General features: G+C 33.5%; 1 protein-coding gene across 7 annotated transcripts in view; it reads right to left on the reverse strand.

Annotated features, from left to right (window-relative positions):
* LOC143222020 (Krueppel-like factor 6) overlaps positions 1-27,080 on the reverse strand; it is a 116,492-nt gene that overhangs the window by 46,081 nt on the left and 43,331 nt on the right. Inside the window, exon 1 of one of the 7 annotated variants that reach the window (XR_013011918.1) lies at positions 25,911-26,005. The exons of the other annotated variants lie outside the window; for them this stretch is intronic. The gene's annotated coding sequence lies outside the window, so the exon portion shown is untranslated. Of the gene's footprint in view, positions 1-25,910; positions 26,006-27,080 lie in introns of those variants that run through there. 7 annotated transcript variants of the gene reach the window in all.

Raw genomic sequence — 27,080 nt, forward strand, 5'->3', positions numbered from 1 at the left:
GGAAAGCCATATCATCCAGAAGCACAACTAATACCACGACAGAAAGCAAAATTTCAAAATATCAACTTCCAGGGCAAGTGGTTTGATAAGTTCCCATGGCTGCACTTCGACAACCAGACTCAAAAAGTCATATGCTTTCATTGTGCCAAGGCGGAAAATAGAGGCTTTTTTTACAGGGAAATTAGAGAAACCAGTGAAGTATACCTTCATATCCACCGGTTTTTGCAACTGGAAAAAGGCAAAACAGAAATTCGACGAACACCAATCCTCCTCTCAGCACAGATTCGCTATATCTCCAGAAGCTTCACTTGATGTAACTCCAGTGACTGTCCAGCTATATGATAGAAAAAAGAACCAGCAGGAAGAATGCGAAAGAAGTCTAGCCAAAATATTCAGGAGTTTACGTTTCTTACTGCGTCAAGGTTTTGCATTACGTGGACATACTGATACAGAGGGGAACTTACTGCAGTTAATGAAGCTCCTGGAAGAGGAAAATCCTGAGTTAACGGCCTACTTGTCAAAGAAAACCACATTCACATCATCCCAGGCTCAGAATGAAATAATGGAAATGTTCGGCCACCAAATACCGAGGAACATAGCACACAAATTGCAGCAAAGTAAAATCTTTGCATTAATGGTTGATGGCACTCAAGATGTTATAGGTGCCGAACAGGAAGCAATATGTGTACGATACGTAGATGAGAACCTTGACGTCCATGAGACATTTCTTGGTTTGTACAGTGTTTCCAATACAACTAGTGAAACAATATCCTCGACTATACTTGATGTACTGACTAGAATCAATTTACCACTGTCAGGATTAAGAGCACAAACTTATGATGGAGCCGCTAACATGAGTGTTGCGTACAGTGGATGCCAGGCAAAAATAAAAGAGAAGCAACCGTCAGCTTTGTTTTTTCACTGCGGAGCACAAAAGACTAATTTAATTATGCAACATGCAGTTGAAGCTTGTGAATGTGTTCGAGATTCTATCCAGTGGGTACATGAACTTGGTGTCTTGCTTCAGAGGTCAAGCAAATACAAGACAATCTTTGAAAATATTGTATCGTCAGATAGCCACAGTGGTCCAGTTAAATACATCCGCCCACTGTGTCCAACACGCTGGTTGTGCCGCCTCGTATATGCAATTACATGTGCTAATGATTACTACAGTGACATTGTTGATTCTTTGTCTGAATTAGCAAATGAAAAATCAGATGTAGCAGTAAAAGCATGAGGTCTGCTGGACAGATTTGACAAAGAAAAGACAGTTTTAGGATTGTTGATGGCTCAGCATCCATCAGCTGCATTAGAGGAACTAAACCGTGCATTCCAAGCAAAATCAGTGACAGTATCTGGCGTGATTGAAGCATCTGCAATGACAGTTGAGTAATTGCGGGTATTGCGAACAGAGAAAAATTACAACAAGATATTTGATGAAGTTGAGGAAAAGGTAACTTCCCTAGATCTGGTGCCTATTGAACTTCCCGCATTCGCAGACCCCCCAGAAGGATCACAGGTAATGGCTCAGCACACCATTCTGCAACAGCTACATATTACTACAGAAGCCAATATTTTGAATTTGTGAACACAGTCATAGAACATCTGACTACTAGATTCAATGCAGACAACAATGACTTGAGGCAATATCTGGCACTTGAGAACATGATCACATCTGGCAAGATTGACAACTCAGTTATAAACTTCTATCCAGAAATCTCTGCACAACGGCTCGAGTTTTAGTTGCCCATGTTCAAAGGAACAACAAAAGCAGTATCTCTGAAGGGTGCGAAGGATGCTTACTGTAAAATGCATGAAACAAGCCAGCAGATGTTTAGTGAAGTGTTTCTTCTCATGAAAATTTTGCTTGTATGTCCAGTATCCAGTTGCGAATGTGAACGCAGCTTTTCTGCATTAAGACGGTTGAAGACATGGTTAAGGTCAAGTATGTCTCAGTGCCGCCTCAACCATGTGGCAGTTTGTCACACTCACAAAGATGAGGTCGACAAGATAAATATAGAAGAGCTTATGAAAGAATTCATAAACAGATCATCACAAAAGAGGTCTACGTTTGGGAAAATGTAGACTAGAGGACTAAATGAATCTTACTTCAATGAAAAGTATGAATAATTATGTGCTACATTGTATTTATGTGTAATTTTCAAGAGTTCGCAAGGACATCGTAATTATTTTTTATCAAACAACATGAACAGTTTTTCAGATATAAACTTATCAAGGGTAATTACTAATTTTATTAATATTTGAAAACGTAATTAATGCAATGAAAGTTATTAGTAACCTTGTCAAGTATAATGGCCATCTTTTATACTGTACAGTGTGCAGGAATAAATTCATGTAGCAGTTAACTTGTGACACATTTGTCTTTATTCTATTAACATTTTGAAAACTGTTCACAACACCTCACTTATACAAATCTACATGGAAACCTTGAAGTATCGTGGCAACAAGATTACTCTGTGACTGCATGTTTACAGCTTTCAAGTTCACATAATCAGAGATTACCAACTTGCATATTGAATAGTCCACATAAGTGGTTACAAAAATCATCACTCCCATCGGGTGTAAAAAATCTACGCCGCTGGATACGGAACGTATTGAAAAAGTTTGGGGGTGGATGGCAAGGGAAGCCTATAGAAATGGACGTCAATTTCAAACAGTGCATGATCTTCGTGAAGCCATATTCATTACTTAGAATAACATTCCAGCCAGCCTTCTGCAAACGCTTATATTGACCATGCCAAAGCGAATGACGCAATGACGGCCGTGCAACTCATTACTGAAACCACTTGTTGGGCATTTCCTACCCTGTTTAGGACTTCTTTTTGTTATGGTGTTAAACTTTTGAACAGCTAGTATTTAGGCTAATTCCATAGTGTTCACATTTTCCCTATTAAATGCTAAAAAAAGTTTTTATTTTTATTTTCCCTTTTCTTATTTTCATCTTTCGAAGCTCTATTCAAATAAGCGGTTGAGTCTAACAACGCAAAATGCATATTTTTTCTTTACGTTCATTAGCCTTAAGATTTTGGCCAGCAGTGTATGAGTCTGTCAAGTCTACCACACGTGGAACAACCTGGTAAGACATACGGAAATAGAACTGCAAAAAAAAAAAAAAATGCAACATCGCAAGGATTCCTGACGAAAAGGGTGAACTTTCGAAATGCCACAGATGGTTAACAGAAGCAGAAATCATTGGATCGGTCTGCATCATATCCACGATAACAACGATACAGAAATTGCACAGTATTGGACTTGACAGTTGTCTGCCTGTTTGGACAAAAACATGAACATTTAATAGAAAGAAACAGGCAACATTAGACAATTAACTAACAATTTTACTAATATCTGTCGGGCGTTGTACAGAGTTAAGTATTGGAATGCAACACGATCTTCACATTGTTTTCATCCTCTTTGATGTAAGAACGCTTCATCCTTCTAGACGAATCGGGTTAAATGTTCCAAGTCGTCTATCGTCATCTCGTGGAGTTAATGCTACATCGATTTAGTGCCATATTAGGTGTATTCAGTTTCTAGTTAATCTGTGTACAACAGTACCAATGGTACCACATAATAATATATATTCGTACTAAAACAAGCAGTGGAAGTGGAATAAAGTTTAATAGCGTTGTAATGAACTAAAACAGTTTGTGGAATTAAAGAAATTTAGTATAGAAGTAATACTGAGGTTACAGGAAATTAGATTAAAAGGTATAAAAGAGCTATTGCTGTGAGTACAAGTATAAACAACATAAAACTTTTTTTTTATCTTACACAAAAAGGAAAAACAACTAATAAGAAGAAACGAAGAATATAAAAAGTCCAGAAAATGATAGCTTTATTTAATCTCGATTAAAAACTAGAAATACAACATCACTGACTAATGTTTACGAACACCTCAGTTGAATCTAAGCCAAAAAAATGGACGAGACACCTTCGACAACAGATAAAATTTTGTTTTCCTTCCAGTGATGTAAATGTTTGGCTCATGCCGGAGTTTCTTCTTCCCACGTAAGTGAACCTCTGCCAAGTATATGGATGAACACTTTCTATGGATTTCACCAAATGGCCTCAAAAACGCAAGCCAATAAACGAGAAAGCAAAGAGCCATTGAAATGAGGTGTAACCCATGAAAAGCGGGAAAGGACAAGGAACAAACTTATATAAGTTATGCACAGTTGCGTATACTAGAAAAAGTAGACAGAACGAAATGCGGTTAGGGACAAGATTTCTAGTTTTACACTTTTTACCTTTCGAATGTTAAATTCTTATCGCCGTTAGTGTCTTACTTCAAGATTTACTTGTTTATAAGTAACCTAAAATTTAACCGATTATTAGTAATACACTACATAATATGTTGCTCACATACAATTCATAAATTGCTATAGTTTCTTAGAGTTTTAATATGACGTAGTAGCAGAGGGAAAATTCTGAGCTATAGCTTTGGTCTTAAAATTATTTTTAATCGTTTATATAAGTTTTTATTACTAAGATATCCAACACACATATAACGCTATTATAGTTTATAATGCCTTACTTCCTTATTTTATGTAATTTATCTATAATGTGTGGAGGTTTAATTCTTAACTAATCATTATGAGGCTTTGAACCAAGTGTGTTCATACTGGTAATGAAAGGGATACACTGTGTTTTTTCTATATAAAGCTTAAGTCATAAAAATTAATAAACAATATTTCCAAAAGATGTTTTCCCAGCTAGCACAAATTCTTGTTCTTTTCATTTGTATCGTCTGAGTGTCTAAATAAGTGTCAACCAACATAACATTTGAATGTTTGAAGGCCTTATGACACAATTATCGTTAACATAAGCAACGTCTTGTGAAAGTTTCACTCATCCTTACAAAGATCAACTACCGACACATGCTCTGTGATATTGTGACATCATAATTACGTCATCATACTATGTGTACAGATAGACATTTCTCAAATTTGAGCTTGAATTACACATTGTATCGTGTTAGGACAATTAGAATTAAAAAAGGTTAGGTCCTAAACTTAGCTGATATTCTGCAAACTAATCAAAGAACAATGCATGAGGCAAAACATTTAACTGTTACTGACACTGACACAAACACAAACACATAGCGGAGAAATAAAGAAACTTTTACACATGTAACTCAACTCACAGCATGCTAAAAGTAATCTGAGCTCACTTTAAACACTTGCCTTTAAAAAGGAAAGTAAAATAAGAATGGAAAATGAAACTATTCAAAGCAAAATATAACCTGAAGCAAAGCATAAGTAAGAAACTTGTTCTTCCCTTGGTTAAGCAGGAAGCTGAAACTATTCACAGAAAAGTCGAAAACAAAACAAAACAGAGCTAAATAATAATTGTTTTCTTACTTTTCAATACTTCAATGATACGTAGCAACTGAAATTTTCAAATATAAGATCTGCTCAACTTTTACATTTAACAACATAAATAAACATGCGCGAGACGTACGAGTTAAATTAAATATATTTTTAACAACGAACTGCTACTAACTTTACAAATTAAATGTAAGATTCTTCTTAAAACAGTGACTCGAAACTAGGAGTAATGCTCGATCTACATGGGCTACAATATCCCCCATTCACTTTTAACTGCTAATAAAGACAGGGGTAGGTTACAGAAAGCTCTTTAGAAGTGAAGATTTTGTAACTGTACAGATATATATTTTCCAAAATTCATCTTTCATAGAGAACTGTCAATAATGGATAAATCACAAAAAAATATTTTAGAATGAGAAGTTAGTAACTAAAGATTATGTAAATCTCTCCCACAGTACAGATTAAGTAACTTTAAAAAAATTTGGGTTACAAAACGGAAGGACTTAACGTTGGCCTAACATAGACATCTAGTACTGGAAAGCTCAATAATATTTTTGATGTAAGGATTATTTTGACATCACTTTAACATCGTAGCCAGTTGGCACTTAGTTGTGATGTGCAATCTAGAAAAGAAATTTGGTAGAATGCCTTTAGCAACCTTTCCCACTAGAGCCTAATCCTTAAATTTGAACCTAATTACTAAACGTTGAGGATTTTGACATTTTATTTTCAGTAACTCTTATCGCGAGAAAAAAAAAGAGTCTATTTTACAGTAAAGTCTAAATTTTCAGACACATAAAAAATTTAGTTTTGTTTGATCGTCATTAATCAATAATATCGAGTTTAAGAATACACGACGGACCATTGATGAAACAGACAATTAACTAAACCAGCGCTGTTTTATACACATTTTGATATGTTTTCAAATAATTTCGCTGTTTCTTCAACTCAGTTTTCAACCGGTTTTTGCTCAGTCGCAATTCAAAGAATGTGACTGTTTACGCTCTCTTTACACAATATAAATCAGAACATAATCAACCATATCCTGTTAATAATAGTACACAGACTTAGTGAGCACAATTAGATAAAGTTTTTATCTTCTACGATTAATAATTCCAGTGAAAACATTTATAACACGTTTTTGTCTTAGGTAAGAACGTTTTAGGATGTACGCAGAACTCTGCCCATTACTAGAAACAGGGCAAGAACAAAACATAGAAAATTCATAACGACCATTGTACAACCGAGAGTTCTGAAACAATTGTTCTAACAAACTATTTACACTTAAGAGCATATGCATAAAAGTACAGTTTTAATTCTGCATATAAAAGAAACTAGCTATTTAAGAAAAACGTGCAAGAAAGCTCTGTGTACCGACGTATATACGAGACTCAGAAAAGCGTCTCAATGACTAAACTCCACTTGGGAGATTTTGAAATCTGATACGAGTTTCAACAGCAGTGAACTGGTTAGTGTCTAAAATTACCGAATTCCTGCCAGATATAACAACAAATTCCGTTCGTTCCATTCCCTTCTGTTAATAAAAGAAAGAACCAACTGTTCATGCGCCATAAGACACGACCTATAAACATCATTCTTAAATTTCTAGTGAAATTTCGACGTACTTAAAATAAAAAAGTCGTTCACTTGTTTCTTCCACTTTGCAAACCAGTTCAAAAAGTATCGTATATGCTCTTTTAATATCTATTTTTTTCAAGCAAGCGCAACTTTAGAAAATGCTCTAGTGTTTGTTAAATAAACTAAAATTCGAATACTATCAAATTTTCTAGTTTTATGTGGAACTTAAGCAAGCATTTCAATCTACCAAATGAAATTCCGAAGTTAAATAAGAGCGTTAGCTTACAAATGAACAAAGTAAAACTTCATACTAATCAGGTCCGACCATTATGTGTCTATTGGACACAAGGAATTATTATAACAATTATCTGTAAATTAAGTTTCAAAAGCAAAACATATGTTTAGGAAATTAAAAGTTGCAAAATACTTCAACAAAAAATGCTTTAACTATAGAATGTTAATTTTCACAAGCAACCTTCACCGTCAACAAATTCCACGCTTCAAGAGTTTGGTCACATCCACGACCTTTAAACACAATTCTAATCTCTAAACAAATTTCAGGATTTCAGAGTTAGGCCACGTTCACGAAATTTAAACACTGTCATCATCTCTAAACAAATTCCAGGATTCAGTGATGTCGAGAAACCCACTTGTAGAGAAATATATATGCAAAAACAGCTCGTTTGGGTTGAGAAAATATTTTACATAGAAGAGCGAACAACGTTTCGACCTTCTTCGGTCATCGTCAGGTTCACAAAGAAAGATGTAACTGACCGGAAGCTGATCAGATGTTTGAAAGGGGTTGTGTAACTATGTGTCGAAATGTAGAGGGCGGTATTATATGTTTGAATATATAATTTTATTTATTTTATTATATTAATATAAGTATAAAGGCGTTCCTTTATATTGGTTTATTTTGGGTTTAAGTTATTGTATAAGTAAGGCTTCTTTAATTTTGCGTTTGTTTATGTTTGTTTCTTTATTTAGTATTTGAGTGTTTTCTATGGTTATGTTGTGTTTATTTGACTTGCAGTGTTCGAAAACGTGTGAAGGTGACTTTTTATGTTCTTTGAATCTGGTTTCCATTTTTCTACTTGTTTCTCCAATATAGAAGTCGTGGCAGTTATCACATTGTATTTTATAAATAATGTTGGTGTGGTGTTTGTCAGTGTAGTTTTTACATAGTATAGACCTCAGTTTTGTGCCTGGTTTTTGAATAAATTTGGTATTAACTAGAATGTCATATTTTATTACTAATTTTTGCCAAATGTTGGTTATTTGTTTGCTGATGTCAGGAATATATGGAAAACAGCAGTATATGGTTTCGTGAGCTGTATTTACTTTAGTTGGTTGATTTTGCTTTCTGTCTAGGTGTGTGCGTATAATGTTTTCTACGGTTTGTGGAGGAAACTTATTGATGTTGATGAAGTATTGTTTTATTTTGTCTAATTCATCGTTAATTTTATCTGGTGAGCATAGTTTTATGGCTGTGTTTATTTGGTTTCTTAGTATGTTGAGTTTTTGTTTTGTTTCATGTGCTGAGTCCCAAGGAATGTATAGTCCGAATCAAAAAACCACGAAACCATATACTGCTGTTTTCCATATATTCCTGACATCAGCAAACAAATAACCAACATTTGGCAAAAATTAGTAACAAAATATGACATTCTAGTTAATACCAAATTTATTCAAAAACCAGGCACAAAACTGAGGTCTATACTATGTAAAAACTACACTGACAAACACCACACCAACATTATTTATAAAATACAATGTGATAACTGCCACTACTTCTATATTGGAGAAACAAGTAGAAAAATGGAAACCAGATTCAAAGAACATAAAAAGTCACCTTCACACGTTTTCGAACACTGCAAGTCAAATAAACACAACATAACCATAGAAAACACTCAAATACTAAATAAAGAAAAAAACATAAACAAACGCAAAATTAAAGAAGCCTTACTTATACAATAACTTAAACCCAAAATAAACCAATATAAAGGAACGCCTTTATACTTATATTAATATAATAAAATAAATAAAATTATATATTCAAACATCTAACACCGCCCTCTACATTCCGACACTCAGTTACACAACCCCTTTCAAACATGTGGTCAGCTTCCGGTCAGTTACCTCTTTCTTTGTGAACCTGACGATGACCGAAGAAGGTCGAAACGTTGTTCGCTCTTCTATGTAAAATATTTTCTCAACCCAGACGAGCCGTTTTTGCATATAAAATTCCAGGATTCTATAGTTAGGTCACCTTCACGAAATTTAAACATAGTTCTAATCTCGAAACAAATTACAAACTGTGATTCTCAAGGGTCCTCCAGTTGGTTTGAGGGTTAGTCCAAAATGGAAGTCTCATCAGAATCAGCGCCATTCTTCCAATTAATTCTGATGAGTTACAATTGCAGTGGCAAATGAAAACGCGTGGAGTACGACCAATAGATGGATTAAAGTTTACATGTTCCTTCGAAGTGGTTCGAAGACTAAAAAAAAAGAAAAAAAAAGAGAACCACTGTTCTAGAGTTAGGTTATATTCACGATGTACCCTTTATTCAAGCCAATTCTCAACAAAGAAGTATTTTTGTTTAAAAAAACCCATTATATACCCCACCTATAAACAACTTTTCTCTTAACAAAAAGGGCACAAAGAATGCACGGGTCTCAGCCTTAATAAAAGGCTACATAATTTAAACAATTCTCAGAATCGACAGGTGATAATTTAATTAAATAATGAATTAATTATCCAGTCTGAAAAGTATAAGATAATTAAACTTTTAAAAGTAGCGAATAAGTCTAGTGTTGCTTTATCGAAATATACACATATCTGTGAGAAAGACAAAATGTCTGTCCGGGTAACAACGATATATCATATTGGCGTAATCATACGTGTAATGGATATTTAACTGTTATTCGACAACGTACACCACGGCTGTTTGTTTATTTCCGGACTTGAAGAATATTAGGAAAAATCAAAATAACGAATTTACAACATAAATTTGCTTACACAGATCACTTTGCTTTTGTCGAATTTTTTAGACTAACCTAAAAATATTTTATATGTGAGGTGTCTGCCAAATGCTCTCAAAACGTGATATTTGAGGTTATAAATGTAACGGTTGTAACTGTTACTTGATAGAATTTAATTAACCTATTTTGATTGTTTTAATGAGATTTAATGTTCCCCCTCCTTTTTTTTTGACGTGTTTACATTATGGAATAAGTATTACATTACTTGTTAAGGACTTCCTCGTTGGTCTGAACATATTACTACACTGTAAAGATATATTTATTAAGTAAGAAACTAGTACTATAGCAACCAAGTTCAATTTCCAGCCAAAATATACAAGTTAATAGCAGATTTTGTTCCCCACAGACCTCTTAATTTATCTATTGTGGATCGAAATTAGAAATATGAAAAAAATTGCATTTCAGATCTGTTGTTTATCTCCCACAAGACGCTGCCAAACAAGCTTTTCGTTCAATTCAAGAACCCAATTAGGCTGGATGGTGAGAAACAAAAAATATCTACAAAGCCCTATTTATAGTAATGAACAAATTGAGAGTAACATAGAAAATATAAATAAACATCTGAAGGTAACTTGTTTTCATAACAGTTTTTAGGCCTATTAATTTCCCAACATTTCGACGTTTAAACCATAACAAAATATACTTGGTAGAACACAATAACAACGTTATTAGTTGACTCTAACCTGCTTAAATAAATCTAATGAAGAAAAAGCGAAGAAAATGAATATATTTTTTTTTTAAATGCATCTAATAAATTTGCAACAGTTTGTAACGAGGTAATTCGGTCAACTTCATGTGGATATTACAAACTATCCTAACCAGAAATAATAATAATAAAACAGGACAATAAGAACAGCAATGTCTTGGTTGTTGAAATAGCTTTTAATTAAAACAATGACCAAACAATGACGTCACATACTGATAAGAACCGTTCAGTATGGTTTTAGTGCTTACTGCATGGCTTAAATACATAAAGGATTTGTACTTTTACAAAGGAAGAACTTTAAACTTCGTTTTAAGAAAAAAATCGTTTGATTACTGTTGACTTTTGTAATTAAAACAAAAAAGTAGAGTAGATTGGTTAGCTGTTTAACCATTTTCACATCATCTACCTCGTAAACTTATTGCGAGTTTAGTTTCATCCTAAACGTATTTTACTCCTTCCTTCCCATCTTGCCATTGGAGTAATTGCGGTGCCAGTAACTTTGACGGCATTTATCGATATTAAGCTCTAAACATGTTATTCTTACTAAAAACACCTTTTTGAATTTTGTGTAATTCACGATCAATGCCAAACGAAACTATTAGATGGTCACGTGACTCTGACTGTTCTTTGCCTGCTCTATTTATCCGAAGTTGGATGATTTACGTTAATAAGCCTCTCTAGCTGATCTAATAAGCAACCCATCAGCTAGATTTACTCTCCCACACTTGCAATCTCCACACTCTCCTATTACAATTTATGCAAGAAGGATGGTCTGTAACTTCCACATCATCACATGAGAAACTCCATTGAAAAGGTCGCATATGACAAGCCTTATAGTATCTCTTGTTTGCAGTGTAATACTAAACTTCATGTCACGTGACAATAAGAAAGACTTACTATATAAAAAGAAAAAAATATATTTGTAGCTATACTCGACACCTATAGTTTTTCACAGGTTCTATGTTTCAGCTAGCATTTTTATTTTGTCACTATTTTATTATTACTTTTAAGGTAATTAAATGTACAGCTTCTATTCAGCGGACTTCAGTTATAATATAAAAGATACTAAAACGTGTCGGGTTTCCCAGGATGGCATCTCTCCATTTGATGTTAACAAGGGTGGTTAAATAAACAAGAAGCTTCGAAACTGCTCTAGGCTTCACAGCGTTCACTCCGTCCACAGCACAATTCTTGGCATGGTAGAATGTCCCTGTTGGTCTCGGAGAGTGTTCGGTGTAACTAATGCGTACGATAAACAAGACTTCGTTTGATAAGAATATACTTTTGCTAGCGAGAGATCGTTTAGTGAGCTTATTACGAATAATAGAGAAAAATGCCACTAAGGCCGACAGGCTAATTTCAGACGTGGAGTGTAAATGATGTATGGGTATTTTTGGATGATAACACCACTACACTGTTTACGAAACAATAACTCTTCTGGCGATATTTGATTTTCGCCTTACTTCTTTTTTTAAGATCGATTTTGACAAGATACCTAAACAAAAAGTTTTAGTGTAGACGAAACAGCGTTAACAAGAACAGTATGTTGCTCATCTTTACCCATTCAAGGACAGACTTATATATCTAATAACAAATACGTTACGAGTTTACAAACAATGTGCAGGACAAACACACTGTTAGTTGGATTTCACTTTACAGTTTTAATTAATTAATTAAATTTAATCATTAACGTATGCTAATTCAAAGACTTATAGAAACTAACAAAGCATTCTCGAACGAAGTAGCCAGTAATATGACCTCATGATTTTTTTATAAATTAATTTTATCTTATGTATAAAATACGGACTATTTTATTTTAGGCTTTTTGCTAAATTACTACGCGTAGTTGAAAGCGTTATCGTTTTAAGCTTTTATCCTAGACCATTAAAATTGTATATTCACCAAGGAGACAGTAAAGTAAATACTTCGCTTTCAAAACTATTTTATTTAACGATTACGACGAAAGTAGCAGGAGGATGTAACCATTTTACTTCACAGTGGAATTAGGAATTCCTTTTCAAGTCGTACTTTTAAAACAAAGCAGAAAAAGATAACAAAAGAAAACATCAAATTTGGTGCAACGACGTATTCGATCATTAAGATTTATGGATTAAGTTAGTACAGTTTTTGGTCATCACGGCTACTTCTCGAAAAGGCAAAGGAAAGTGTTGATTAAAGCACACAGATTCTTAGATTTTTTTATTAAACTAATTGACTGCTTTAGACGAATATGCCAAGATAGATATCACACACTAGCACAACCATTAGATTATTAAAAAAGACCATCACAAAATCGAAAATTGTTGAGTGTTCTTTGCTGACAAAATCTAAGTAATCACAACATCAGTTCGAACGAGATAATGAAAATACTAAGATATTTAGCAGGGCTTGTGGTCAGATTTCTTACATGAAGTATAATTGTTATTCCCACCCTGAAAAACAAAAATGTGTGCAAGGTAATGATACTGTATTGGCCCAATTATAAGGCGATGTTTTGATTAATAATTATGCTGTAAAATTCATAGTCGCCTTCCAATCGCGGCCAATCACAGACCCCTTCCTCCTCTTCTAGCCTTTGGCATTCCTGAATGTCCAGATAGCATCCTTGTATCCTTGCGTACCAGATGTTCGCTCAAGGTCTTTGTTAATTCTTGTAACTAACCCACTTGCAAGCTGTTCGATTATAGTGTTGATTTTACGAACCTAAAAAAAGGACGTTATGACACTCAATGTTTTCCTTTCATATGGCTTCTCAAAATAGGTTCGCCTTATATTCGAGATCGCCCTATAATCGGCCAATGCGATATATATATATATATATATACACACACACACACACACACACAGTTGTGTACGGAGCTAAAGATTATATTAATATCTTTGTTTACCTTTTATGCTCTAAATTTTCATCTATTGGAACAAACCTTTCATGTACTTAATACTTTAAAGGAAACAATTGATTTTATCACAAAACGTCGCTGTATACCACTAAATAAAAATTACAAAAACAAACAAACAAACAAACAACAGACGTAATGCTGCGTGAACCAACATTCCTAAATATTTATTCGTGTTCAGAAGACTACTTTTCTCAGCTTTAGACATGATTATGTGATAATTACAACTCTTCGACTGCATAACTTTCACTATATATAATTCCACGAAAGTACAACACAATATGATTCGCATATGAAGATATAGACAGTCTACAGCATTTTATATTAGAAGTTCAGTATGTATAGTGCAGACAACATGATGTCACAGATATACCTGTACGTTAATAAGTAATAATAAGGCACGTTTTTATCATAAACCTTCCTGTGACTTAAGATCTAAATCCGATTCGTTTTGTTTTTTCCTATTTTGTATTTTTATCAATGGGTTTGATATGGGTGACTCAGTGTAAAATTGAGGGTTTAGAATGCTAGAATCCAGGTTTTAGTCCTTCCAATGTGTACAATATTGTTGAGTGGTTTCTATCGTTTTCGTAATTCTTCTAGTTGTCAGCTGTTGCTAAAATAAACCAATGAGTTGTTTATTGGTAATTTTTTAAGATTTTACTATATAAAAGTATAGCAAATAGATACCACTTGGTTTCTGACTAATATGGTTTCATACATTTAAAAATAATAACATTTGTATTATACAGTTATAAATAATACGAAATTCGACACTCAAGATGAGAATTATTTAAAAAATAAAGTTCGAGCGTATCCTAACAACTAGCATTAATAACAGCAGTTCTTATAGAAGTCTTGAATAAGCAACGACAATAGTAGAATGGTGCTTATAGTAGTCCTAAATAAGTAGTGTACATAACATAAAGGTACTTGAAGCACTAGCGTAACACTTAGAAGGGTTCTCCGCTGGGTAATCGGTTATTTTAAGATCTTATACGCTGAAATCCAGTGTTCGATTCCCCGCGGTAGACAGGAAGCAAATTGCACATTGTGTAGTTTTGTTTAATAACACAAACAAACAAAAGAAAAGCTAGTAACTATTCATTAATTAAATTTCGAAGACAAATGCACTGAAGTAAGGAAGACTTAGCCTAGATGACATAATAATTTCTAGCAATTATATCTTGTTAAGCGATTTTATCTTAAACTTATACAAAATTTATGGACTTATGTAAGACATATCGATTCAAATAATCGATATGCCCTAAGATATTATAGGCTAAACGGAATAGTCATAAGTACCTATAAATTGGCCTCAAATATTTTAAAATTCACTGAGCTCTTAGTCATCTGCTATAGATTATTTAATATTTTTATGGGTATATTTATTTCACTAATTACCCAAACACGTATGAGTGAAGCAATTCCGTCTAGTATTATTGTAAGAGAGTTCCAGCAACTAAAAATCGTACATCTGACAAGTTTGTCACAACTTGGTTATTACTGAAACACGTTACATGAGATGCTTATACGAAGTTTTCTTTTGATCTCATATAGTGAATCAAACAAACCAGTTACAGTGCCACATTCTCAAACATCAGTTCCATGTCAACTAAATGTAGCTGTGTACTAAATATGATACTCAGACACTTTAGCATCATGTCCTGTAAATCACATGTGATGCACAGGACGGCGATGGGGTTAAAACGTATTCTCACTTAATTTTACATGATTCTCATTTCAGAATTACAAGTTTCTAGCAATGCGAGGAGAAGTATATTACTATAAGAACAACTAACATGTAATATAATGTGGAGGTTTGAGAACTTAACCGTGACATCTGGTGGGTTAACCCTTCAGCTCATTTAGTAAAGTACTCACCAATGAGTCTTGCGTTCGATTCTAAACTGAGTTAATTATAAAAACATAAAAACTAATGTCAAACACGAGGCCTGGTTTGTGATATTGGATTCATTTTGGTAGTTTTAGTCGTTAAAGTTAGCCTTATTAGGAATGCCTGGCGGATTAACGATTTCAGGCCAGTTTGTGGAGCGCTTGTTTGTAGTGCGAGCGTTTCAAGAATCAAATTCTCTATGCAGAAGATGTGAGAAACGGAATTATTACAATCAGATGTGTGCGTTTTATAATTATTATTTCCTGTCTCTAATAGAGTAAACGACGCTGCTCTACAGACATATTCTTATAATAAAATGTCACTGATCACAACAGACAGCATTTTCTGACTTCTTAGATGCTTGTGAATTTGTTAAATCACATTTGTAAACACGGTGAACTGAAAATACTGAAGAGTGCATTCCTTTTATTCGACATTTTAACTTTGAAAAATAAATAAATAAAATTCAAATTCTTGATAAGAACCATTCTACATAAAAATTGAATTTGTTGTGTTTTTTTCTTTGCTTTAATCTATAACTGCCGACTGAAGTACGCCACTCACAAATAGCTGCATTATTTGAAAGGACGGTTGTATTCTAGAATTTGAATGCATATAGATCGGATCTACGAAAGTATCCCCCCCACAAAAAATTAGCATAAAGCTCTTACTCGAAGAAAGACGAAAAAAAATTTTACTTCGAAGAAGCTAACAAATCATTTACTGACATAAATCATAAACGATTTTTTTCTTCCTTTTGCTCACTTACATGTTGCATTCTATTGAAAACAACAAGTTAATTTTATTTCCAAAAGTAATTTATCGTAGTTTACTGCAACTTACTTTTTGTGTTCACGAACATTTCTCACAATGTAATTGGTGTTCAACATGAAACATTCATTTCCTCTTATGAGCGGAAAGTATGTATTTTATACTGGACATACATACAGGATGAACAACTGTTAATAATGTGAATAATTAAAATGAAAGCCAAGAAGAACATTATTTATATAAATCGTTGTTGCTTTCTTCAGACTTGGAACTGGCAATTAATGTTTATGTACTCTTAACTTTTATCTTAGGCCTGGCATGGCCAAGTGATTAAGGGGCTCGACTCCTAATCCAAGGGTTTCGGGGTCGATTCCCCGTCACACCAAATATGCTCGTCTTTTCAGCCGCTGGAGCATTATGATGTGACGGTCCATCCCACTATTCGTTGGTAAAAGAGTAATCCAAGAGTGGGTGGTTATGATGACTAGCTACCTTCTCTCTAACCTTACACTGTTAAATAAGGAACGGCTAGCGCAAATAGTCCTTTGTGCGAAATTCAAACCAAACTTTTACCTTCAATTGTTTTGTATATTTAATAACAGTAACACATCTAAGTCGCTCTACAAATTAGAACAAGAAGGTTCAGGGAATTAAAAACTTTCACCACAGAAAATTACGCATTCAGTTGTAGAATATTTTTAAACATTTGATTTCAGTTCTTGAACTTCGTCTTGGACACCTAAAGTTTCAAAATAAACATCCTAGTTACATTATATCAGATAAAAGAAATTTATACATATAGAATTTGATAAGGGAGGAGCCATTCTATAGAAATATTAGGTTTCTCTGTCAATTACCTCTTAAAGTTTCTCAAGAAAACTGATGATAAGAAAATCTGCAGAAAACAATATGTAAGGAAGCGCCATGCTTTATAACCGATATGTTTTATTTTTTTGAATTTCATGAAGAGAAATATCTCTAGCTTTTACTTTGATCATTATAAATTAACTTAATAAAATGATCGGTAAAAAAGTATATTAGAGTCTTCTCACCATTACGATAGGGAATTTAGTCTTCTGTGAAGTTTGTAGCGCGTAATCGTTATAATTAGATTTGAAAATTTTGATTAATTCTTTTACTTTCGCACTATATAACTGAAGCACACACACACACATGTACAACACTTTTAGTAAAATTCACATAGTATATGGAGTTAACGACGTATTGATTTGTAAGTACACTCTTGCCATAGGTGGAGGGAATATTATTTTCTGGATTTTCCATTACTCATCGACAAAAAAGAAAGGAAATAAAACGGAATGTTGTTATAGAACCATGGTCACGTAATAATCAAAATTAGTAGCACATCGCACAGACACAAAAAATGAATAAAAGTGTATTAAATATTGAAACGCCAAAATTCAATTTTAACTGCAGGATTCACACAACTTAATGAAGCACGAAAGTGACAATTTTCTTAGAAAATTCAATGCCAGTGTAGTTTGGTGATGGAAAACAACGATAAAAATCTTTGAGATAACTTAAGATTAAAATAAATCATTCGAATTGAGTCGTTTAATCTTGCGACGAATATAGTATAGAATATATTATGAAAATTCTATACATTATTTAGTTTCACTTTCAAGTGCATTGTCGATACTTTCGTCATTTCTGAATTGTCAGAATTGTTTGTCACATGGTATTTTACATAAGAAAAATGTTGTATCAATTTTAGATTTTTATCTTAGGTTGCACATATTTATATTATATTTGATAACATTGCTTATACATACGTAATAATAATAAAAAATCCCAGCCGTGGGGGAGTTATAATGTGACGGTCAATTCCACTATTCGTTGGTAAAAGAGTAGCCCAAGAGTTGGCGGTGGGTGGTGATGACTAGCTGCCTTCCCTCTAGTCTTACACTACTAAATTAGGGACGGCTAGCACAGATAGCCCTCGAGTAGCTTTGTGCGAAATTCCAAAACAAACAAAATAAAAAATTTGCAGTACATATTTTAAAATACAACTGTGCTGTTTTCTTGATGCAAAACAAAAGAAAGAAACATTTGAACATGCGCTGTTCCTTATTTATAATATGGGAAATCAAAGTCTGCGTTACACGGGTATCTGAAACAAGCGTGGTTATATACTAGTTTATCAAGTCGGGACCCTGCAAACATTTGGACGATTTGTTTGTTTGTAATTAAGCAGAAAGCTACAAATGGGCTATGTGCTCTGCATAGCATGGTATCGATACCAGATTTCTAGAGCTGTAAGTCCGCAGACATACTACTGAGGGGGGTGGAGTTTGATGAAAGCAAATTACACAGTCAGGTTAGCTGGATTTTTTTTTTTCACATAAAGCACAACAGGATAATATTCAATGCACTTTCTATATCATATATGAGCTGCAAGTGAAACGTTTTATATTTAAAACACTCCCAAAAAGTGAAAGAACCAACTATAATATACGAATATAAGACGATATTGTCAATAAATACGCGTTGCTGAAAGTAGTAGCCAAAGTACACACATCAAGAACTATGACGAATTACGTCCTCTCTGCTTTCTCGCACTCTGATGAAAAACTAAAATAAAATAAACAAATGATGTTTTCAAATAATAAAAGTATAAAAGGAAAAATAAGCAGAAAAATAGTAGAAAGTATGTGTAAAAAGAAAAAAGAAACTGGGAGAAAAATGAAAATATATTTACTGTAAAATTACGCGTACGTACGATTAAATCAATCTATTAAGCCTAATGGAACATTTTGAATGCCTAACTTCCAAAATTTTCAGTATTATAACTTATATTATATAATCACTTTTTATTATAACTATAGCTTTCACTCACTTTTATCATTGTAAAATGGAAATCTATATCACTGACACATAAGTTGCAATTTTGATGAAGTTAATATTTTATGTTTAGGTTCTTACAAGCAAGAACGAATACATAGAATGCAAGTACACCAGACGATCAGATCTTTAGAATGTCGTGACATAGAGAGTGGTCTAACGGTTGTTTTTCGTATTTCTTAAACACACGGAAATATGCAGCATTTACAATTTCAATTAAACAATAAATTAAAAAACTTTATTTGTAAAATTATAGAAACAAAAACATGGCTTCCTTAGTTTCGATGGTTTGATTAAAAGTGATAGGAATTAACATACTCCTTACTTGCCACAAAATTATTTTGTGCTTTTCACTTTTCAACCTGAACACAGCAGAAATATTAAGCGCCAAGACGAGATAATCTCGTCAGCAAGTAACACCACATGATGCAAGGTAAAAAAACGTGAACGCATCCGAAGACAGTAGATATTTATTAGTTTATTTAACTTTAAGGCAATTTTAAGTCATGTTGACAAAGCTGGTATTTCTTTTAAAAGATGCATTGCTTGGACTTCCAAAATATTAATTTCAGCAAGGACTATTTCTAGCTCTCGTTTAATTCAAATAGTAAAATTATATCTTCTGTGAAGGCTGAAGTTTTTTGTCGTCAGATGTGACATTATTTGTTCTATCATATACTGCAAGTCATATTGACATAGAAACATTGTACTTTGTATTTTATTACATGATATAATTTATATTTATATCATCAAATTATGCATTGTGTTACAAATTAAAATTTGTATTAGTATCAACAAATTACAGGGTTTATTCTGTCACGAATATTGAGATCAAGAAACCAGTTGTATTCTCAGACAAATTATAACCATTTTGAACTGTAAAAAGCAAAATGTCTATTCAGTTACACGTAATAAACTGCTTGCATACGAATAAACCACAATATGTAACTTTGTGATGAAACTAGATATAAACTGTCTTGAGTTCTGTCACGAATCATAGCCTGTTTCATTCTCTACCAATCACAGTGTGTTCTGTAATAAAATATGTATAAACTTTCTTCGACTCAATAAAACATAATGTGTATCATGTCAAAAATTATTAAATGTTTTAAGTTCACCAAACTACAATGTGCATTCTGTTCTGAATTATAAATTGTTTTATGTTTAGGCACTACACAATATGTATTTTATCTAAATATATAAACTGAGACATAACAAACCGCAATATGTATTCTCTTACAAACTGTAAAACTGTTTTAAACTCAACAAACCACAGTGTTTCTTTAATGAATAAAAAGTTCTGTCGCCCTCAACAGAATACAACGTGAAATGTAATACAAACATCTTGTGATACTGTTCTTCTGACATAAGTCATTACACTGGATTAAAATACGAACGTATTATATTATAGACTGTTTTGTTATTAAACGTTGTGATGCTCCTTCTAAAGTGCTCTTCTCAAATACATTTTATCTTAACTATTATTATTTTTAGATACAATGTGTATTATGGAATATTATTATTATTTTTAATTATAATGTATTCACCCTATTTCATTAAATTGTCAACAGGGACCAATAAAGCACTAGTATTTTTTAAGTGGACTGTAAGTATATGGAACTTAACTAAACAGACAAATAGTTCTTGTTTTAGAGTACACAGAAAATGTGGTTTACTAACAAGTTAAGTTTTCAAGTAACTGTTCAATGTCTATGAAGTATACGGTTTTAAAACGGTAACCCGTCTGTACACTACTGGCCAAGAACAAATTAGGAACATTAATGTATGAAAAACAAAAATAAACTTAATTAATACTTTTTGGCTTCATGTGAATCATTATTATTATTTTTAATTATAGTATATTTGTTGGAATTTTTGTTTTATTCGAATTTCGCGCAAAGCTACACGAGGACTATCTGCGCTAGCCGTCTCTAGTTTTGCACTGTAAGATTGTTTGTTTGTTTGTTTGTTTTTTTTGAATTTCGCACAAAACTACTCGAGTGCTATCTGTGCTAGCCGTCCCTAATTTAGCAGTGTAAGACTAGAGGGTATGCAGCTAGTCATCACCACCCACCGCCAACTCTTGGGCTACTCTTTTACCAACGAATAGTGGGATTGACCTTCACGTTATAACGCCCCCACGGCTGAAAGGGCGAGCATGTTTGGCGCAACGGGGATTTGAACCAACGACCTTAAGATTACGAGTCGAGTGTCTTAACCACATGGCCATGTCGGGCCAGGAATTTTATAGTCTTTAATTATTTTGTGTTTTCTGTTATATTATTATTTTAAGTACAGTACACCTTCTGGAATAGTATTATCTTCAGTTAAATGTGTCTTCTGGAACAATGATTATTTTAGGAACAATGCGACGACTAGAATATTATTATTATCTTTAGTTAAAGTGTGTCTTCTGGAATATAACTACTTTAATTACGTTGCGTATTCTGAAATATTGTCATTAACTATAACATATCTTCAGTACGTTGTGGATTAAAAGACTTATGTGCCACACATTAATTGTTTATTGGTTGCGCGCACTTTGGTCTTGTACTACCATTCATGCTAAATAACTAAAGAGAAGGAATATTTCCAACGCTATTTGAGTACTATCACACAGTTATTTACAAAAATATATACATATACCTTTTATTGCTATAATAGGCACACTTTTTCTTCATTTTTGTTTGTCTTAACAAAGATCAGTTTCGTTAATTGTTAACAGTATATTCTCTTTACTGCTTTGTAGTACTGATTTATATCGCCCACATACAGTTGATGTTATACTGTTGTTTTGTACTTATTTTCATATTATATATATATTTAAAAAAAAACTTCAAATGTTTTACGATCAATCACCACAACATATAAACATACACCGTGTATAAGTATTAGATTATATTGTTGAGTGCTATTCTGCACAACAGGCTGTTTGCGATGTATATGAGAGATGAATTGGAACTTGAATTCTAACGTTATGACTTCTGGAGCTTGCAGCTGAGCCACCAGGTGACAAAAGTATGTTTAACTGTATGCTGTACAAAATGTTTTCTTTATATATATACATATATTGTCATCTTGCTTGGAAGCTGAACAATTGAAAGACTATATTTTTCACTCTGAAATTACATTATTTATAAATTGTTTTCTTCCATATTAATGTCCTTTAATTGTATTAATAGATGCATATGGTTTCTATAAATACTGTTATTTAGTATCAAATATGCATCCAAACATTTTTTCATTTATGTTGCGAGAGCGACAAACAAAATATAAGTTAAATTTCAAGATACATATCGTCTTTCACGCCAGCTTTCAGCCCTAAAGACATTAAAATCGTAGTACAAGATGTTTACTTAGTGGCGTAATTCAATCTTAGTATAAGGACCAAAATATTAGCTGTCTTTAAAAAAAACAAGATTTATCAGTTCACGTAAAACATTACGGACTTACAGCTCATTCTCGTATCGTCAATGCTAACACGCTGGTCGAAATGTAAAATTTAGAAATGTTCTATATTTTTCCGTAATGTTCTGAGCGGACTTTGTAAAAACCTTTACATTACTATGTCTTGTGATGCTGAACTATTTATATGCCATAACTGAGAAAGCTTTGTTTGTTTGTTTGTTTTTTTGGAATTTCGCACAAAGCTACTCGAGGGCTATCTGTGCTAGCCGTCCCTAATTTAGCAGTATAAGACTAGAGGGAAGGCAGCTAGTCATCACCACCCACCGCCAACTCTTGGGCTACTCTTTTACCAACGAAAAGTGGGATTGACAGTCACATTATAACGCCCCCACGGCTGGGAGGGCGAGCATGTTTGGCGCGACGCGGCCGCGAACCCGCGACCCTCGGATTACGAGTCGCGCGCCTTACGCGCTTGGCCATGTCGGGCCAATGAGAAATCAAAATGTAATAATAAATACAGATTTTAAAACCAGACAGAGATATCTAGACGTTAAAAGGTCAGTAAAATTAGCAGGAAATCAGTGAACATTTAATTTTGTTTTCTTTCCTTTCTATAGGACAGGAGTTGCGCGTCTTCGAATAGTTTTACTATATACAAATTATAGCGGTTACCGGACCTCACATTCCTGTCTGCTGATATAAGGCTTAGCCCACACGAAAATCCAGCGTGGGTACTGAACATTTTTCACAGAACGTGACCTGAAAATATGATCAACCTGACACTGACTGGTTTTACTACTTTCAAGTCTAAAGAAAGAGGCAAACGTAGCGGAGTGGGTTTCACATCTCATCTTAACAAGTTGTTTCTTTTCCTGCTTATTCACCTCCCTACTTATCTCACCTCTGCTTTTACCATGACGTCAGAGCATATTTTAAAAAAGAAAAATATATCTGGTCACGACATTGACAGCCTTATTCAGTAAAAGTTGTTTCTATGTTCTAAAACAATTACATGTTTTATCAATGAAGATAATGGGCGTTTTATTTATTGATTATGGTTCATTGGTCTTATTCTTTTCTAAAAAATGAATTATTGTTTTTGCTTTCTATCGCACTAATGACCCACTAACCTGGCGAACGTTCCTTCATTCCTTTACATATATTTATAATCAAATGCGTAAGATTATACATATGAACGTCTGTTGATGTTTTAATTAACTGTTTTAATACTCTTTTCCTATATCCGCAATCTTAAATCAGAGAGGAAAACTGAAAAGCTCTTTGTTAACAGACGTTTGTATATGGTATTTCAATTGTAAACGGATCATTTTTTAAAGTATAGAGACAAAAGTTCGTGAACAGATAGTTACAATAATTTTAACTGTTTTCCAACTAAGAGTGTTAAACAACCGAGTGTTATTCAGTTTTGAAACATTGCTACCAATTTACAGATATTTCTCAAAATCACTTGTTGAACTCGCACTATAGGAGACACCTCGAAGGACAAAATAATATAATTATTCCAAGATAACAGAAAACTTAAAAAAAGATTCTTCATGACAAATTTACAAGTTTGGAAAAGGGGGAAAAACCCACAAACACATGACACACGTGAGAATAAAGTTCTCGAATCTATCTGGAAAGTTATACTTATAGAAGAAATATTTTAGCTTACATAAGCTATGAATAATCGTACTTGTAACATATTTATATCATCGAACACGCTCGTCCTTTCAAGCGAAGGAGCGTTATAAAGTTTGAGTAAATCCCACTCTTCGTTGATAAAAGAATAGTATAAGGGTTGGCGGTGGGTTGTATTAACTACTTTCCCTTCCTCTATTATAGCACTTCTAAAATATGGACAGCTTGCGCAGAAAGTTCTCGAGTAGATTTGCGCGAAATTCCAAAATCAAACAAACAACTCTGGCAAAGTGTGTTATGTGACTCTTTCTAAGGCTGATAATCAGTTTCTATTGTGGAATGTTTTAAAAACTTTCTCCACGAATTAGAATTATTTTATCCTGTTCAAAGCGTTAGTTCTTTTTAAATGCTGCAGATTAATTTCTTTGTAGAAAGTTTTCATTATTTCTAAGGCTAATGCACCCCCCCCCCAGCCACCTCTGGCTCAATGATAAGTCAATACGTTTATAACGATAAAATTTGGTTTTGATACCCACGGTGGGCAAAAGCAAGGATAAAAAATTATGTAGCTTTGAGTTTTACATCAATCAAACAAATACAGGGTTAATAGCTATTTTATGTTGGAAAATATATTAAAGAACTCTTTTTCATTGCTGAATATTTTAATCATTTGCAGTATGTGCTGAATAACCTACTCTGTGTTACAAATTCTGTGCGTGGCACAATGTCTTCTCTTGCAGATAGCTTTCTTGTATAGAAGGTGTTAAGCTAAAAATTTGTTTGTTTTTGAATTTCGCGCAAAGCTACAGGACGGCTATCTGCGCTAGCTGTCCCTAATTTAACAGTGTAAGACTAGAGGAAAGGCAGCTAGTTAGTCATCATCACTCACTGCCAACTCTTGAGCTACTTTTACCAACGAATAATGGGATAGACCGTCACGTTATAACGCCACCATGGCTGAAAGGGCGAGCATAAGTGTGACGGGGATTCAAACCCGTTGAGCGCCCTAACTATTTGGCCATACTGGGTCCGATATGATCACCAAGTAACTCTTTTTGTATCAGAGTATTTTATTTTATAAAATATGTAACTCTTTTTTTGGTGTTAACAGTTTCTTGTAGAATGTGTTACATTACTCTATTCATGGCTAAGAATTGTTTAATCATTATTTTGTTTGAACTTAAGCACAAAGCTACACAACACAAAGAATTTTCTATGCTCTGCCCACTACGGGTATCAATATTCGATTTCTAACGGTGTGAGTTCATAGACATGAACATGTGCCACCGAGGAGCATTTTATCTAATGGTATATATTAAAATCTTTCTTCATGGCTGAAAGTTATTTTGAATTGTTTAATGCGTTAAATAATTCTATTCATGGCTGAGAATTATTATCTACTGTATAAGCGTTAAACAGTACTTTCGAAAATTAAGAGTCATTTTCCTCAAAATAATATGGTTTAAGAACTATTTTCAGTACGGAGTTAATAAACAGGAATGAGAGAATGTGGGACACAAATCGTCCTGATTTTCACCTCCACTCTATACGTTACATCACCACCAAGCTCGCTTTCTTCACAATTGGAAGACATGGGTTGCTAGTTTGCTTCGTATACATTTGACCTATATTCTAGAAAGGAAAGACGTTAATGAGCATATATGCCATAAACAAAAATATTCTGTCTAAGGGAAATAAGCACGCTGACATTTGAGTTTCATGTGATACAACACATAATTGCTAGCTAATGAACTACTAACCCGAACGGCGGACTCCTTTCTCCTGTCGTTTTCTTCTTCTTCTTCTGTTTGCTTGTTTAGCAATGTATCGGCGTTTTTAAAATTATAATATCTTTACTTGAAATTATTAAAACTTCTATAGATACTGATGCCAATTTCAAATTAATCATATTATCTTAATTTGTCCACACCCTGAGACTACCATATCCCTACTTAACCACGCGAAAGTTAAACAAGTTCTGGCAGCGTTGTATAGTTTGTAAAAACAAACTTAGGAAGATGTAAGACAACACGTCTGGTATTAACAGATTATATGCCAAACATTAATAGCCATGTAATGTAAAGAAACTATTAGTTGTCAGCTGAGGATAATCAACAAGTAGTTATGTGCTTTCTGTACCCTCGTTCTTGCTAGCTTCTTAAGTGGTGACTACAGTAACAAAAGACATACGTTTTTTATCAACGTCTTAAGCATTTTTTTATTGAAACAAACAAATTCGTAAGTATAATAACTGTGCAAATTTAAGTCTTTCTGAATGTTTAAGACAGGACATAACAAGTAAATCTCAGTTTATCAACATACTGTTTTCTTCTTTTTTACAAAAACAGTAGCCGCTAATATTTTCTTTCAATATATCAACATAATACAAAAAATGTTTTCATTTAATATGTGTAACTAAGAACACAATATTTGTTCTTGTTAAACATAACACTATCAAAGACTATAGATTTTCACATGCTACTAAAAGAAATATACCAATCAATCAAAACATTGTAACCTTCCCCCTCCCAGTGACTAACTGACAAGTCTTCATACCCATACTGTTTAAAAAACCAGGTTTCGATACTGATAGTGGTCACGTTACCGATAACCGATAGTGTAGTTTCACGTTTAACAAAAAAAAAAACAAAAAAACTGTCACTGTATTGGACTTGACGTAATACATAATGAGTTATAACTGTTAGAATGTCAAGAATGTAGCAGAGAGACGAACAAATGCATAGTAACTTAGTAACGAGAGCAAAACATTTCTGAAGTTTACGCAGAAGTTCTCAGGTACTGCCTTTACGAGTGTGCCAAAGGAAGTAAGGTCGGTTTTACTATATGAAACACTCGTTTCTTCACTTAGAAAAATATCACGAGTATTATGTGTATACAGTAAAACATACACAAGCAAAACCACTAATATT

This window comes from Tachypleus tridentatus, chromosome 8 (assembly GCF_004210375.1).
Source record: "Tachypleus tridentatus isolate NWPU-2018 chromosome 8, ASM421037v1, whole genome shotgun sequence".
NCBI classification, from domain to species: Eukaryota; Metazoa; Arthropoda; class Merostomata; order Xiphosura; family Limulidae; genus Tachypleus; species Tachypleus tridentatus.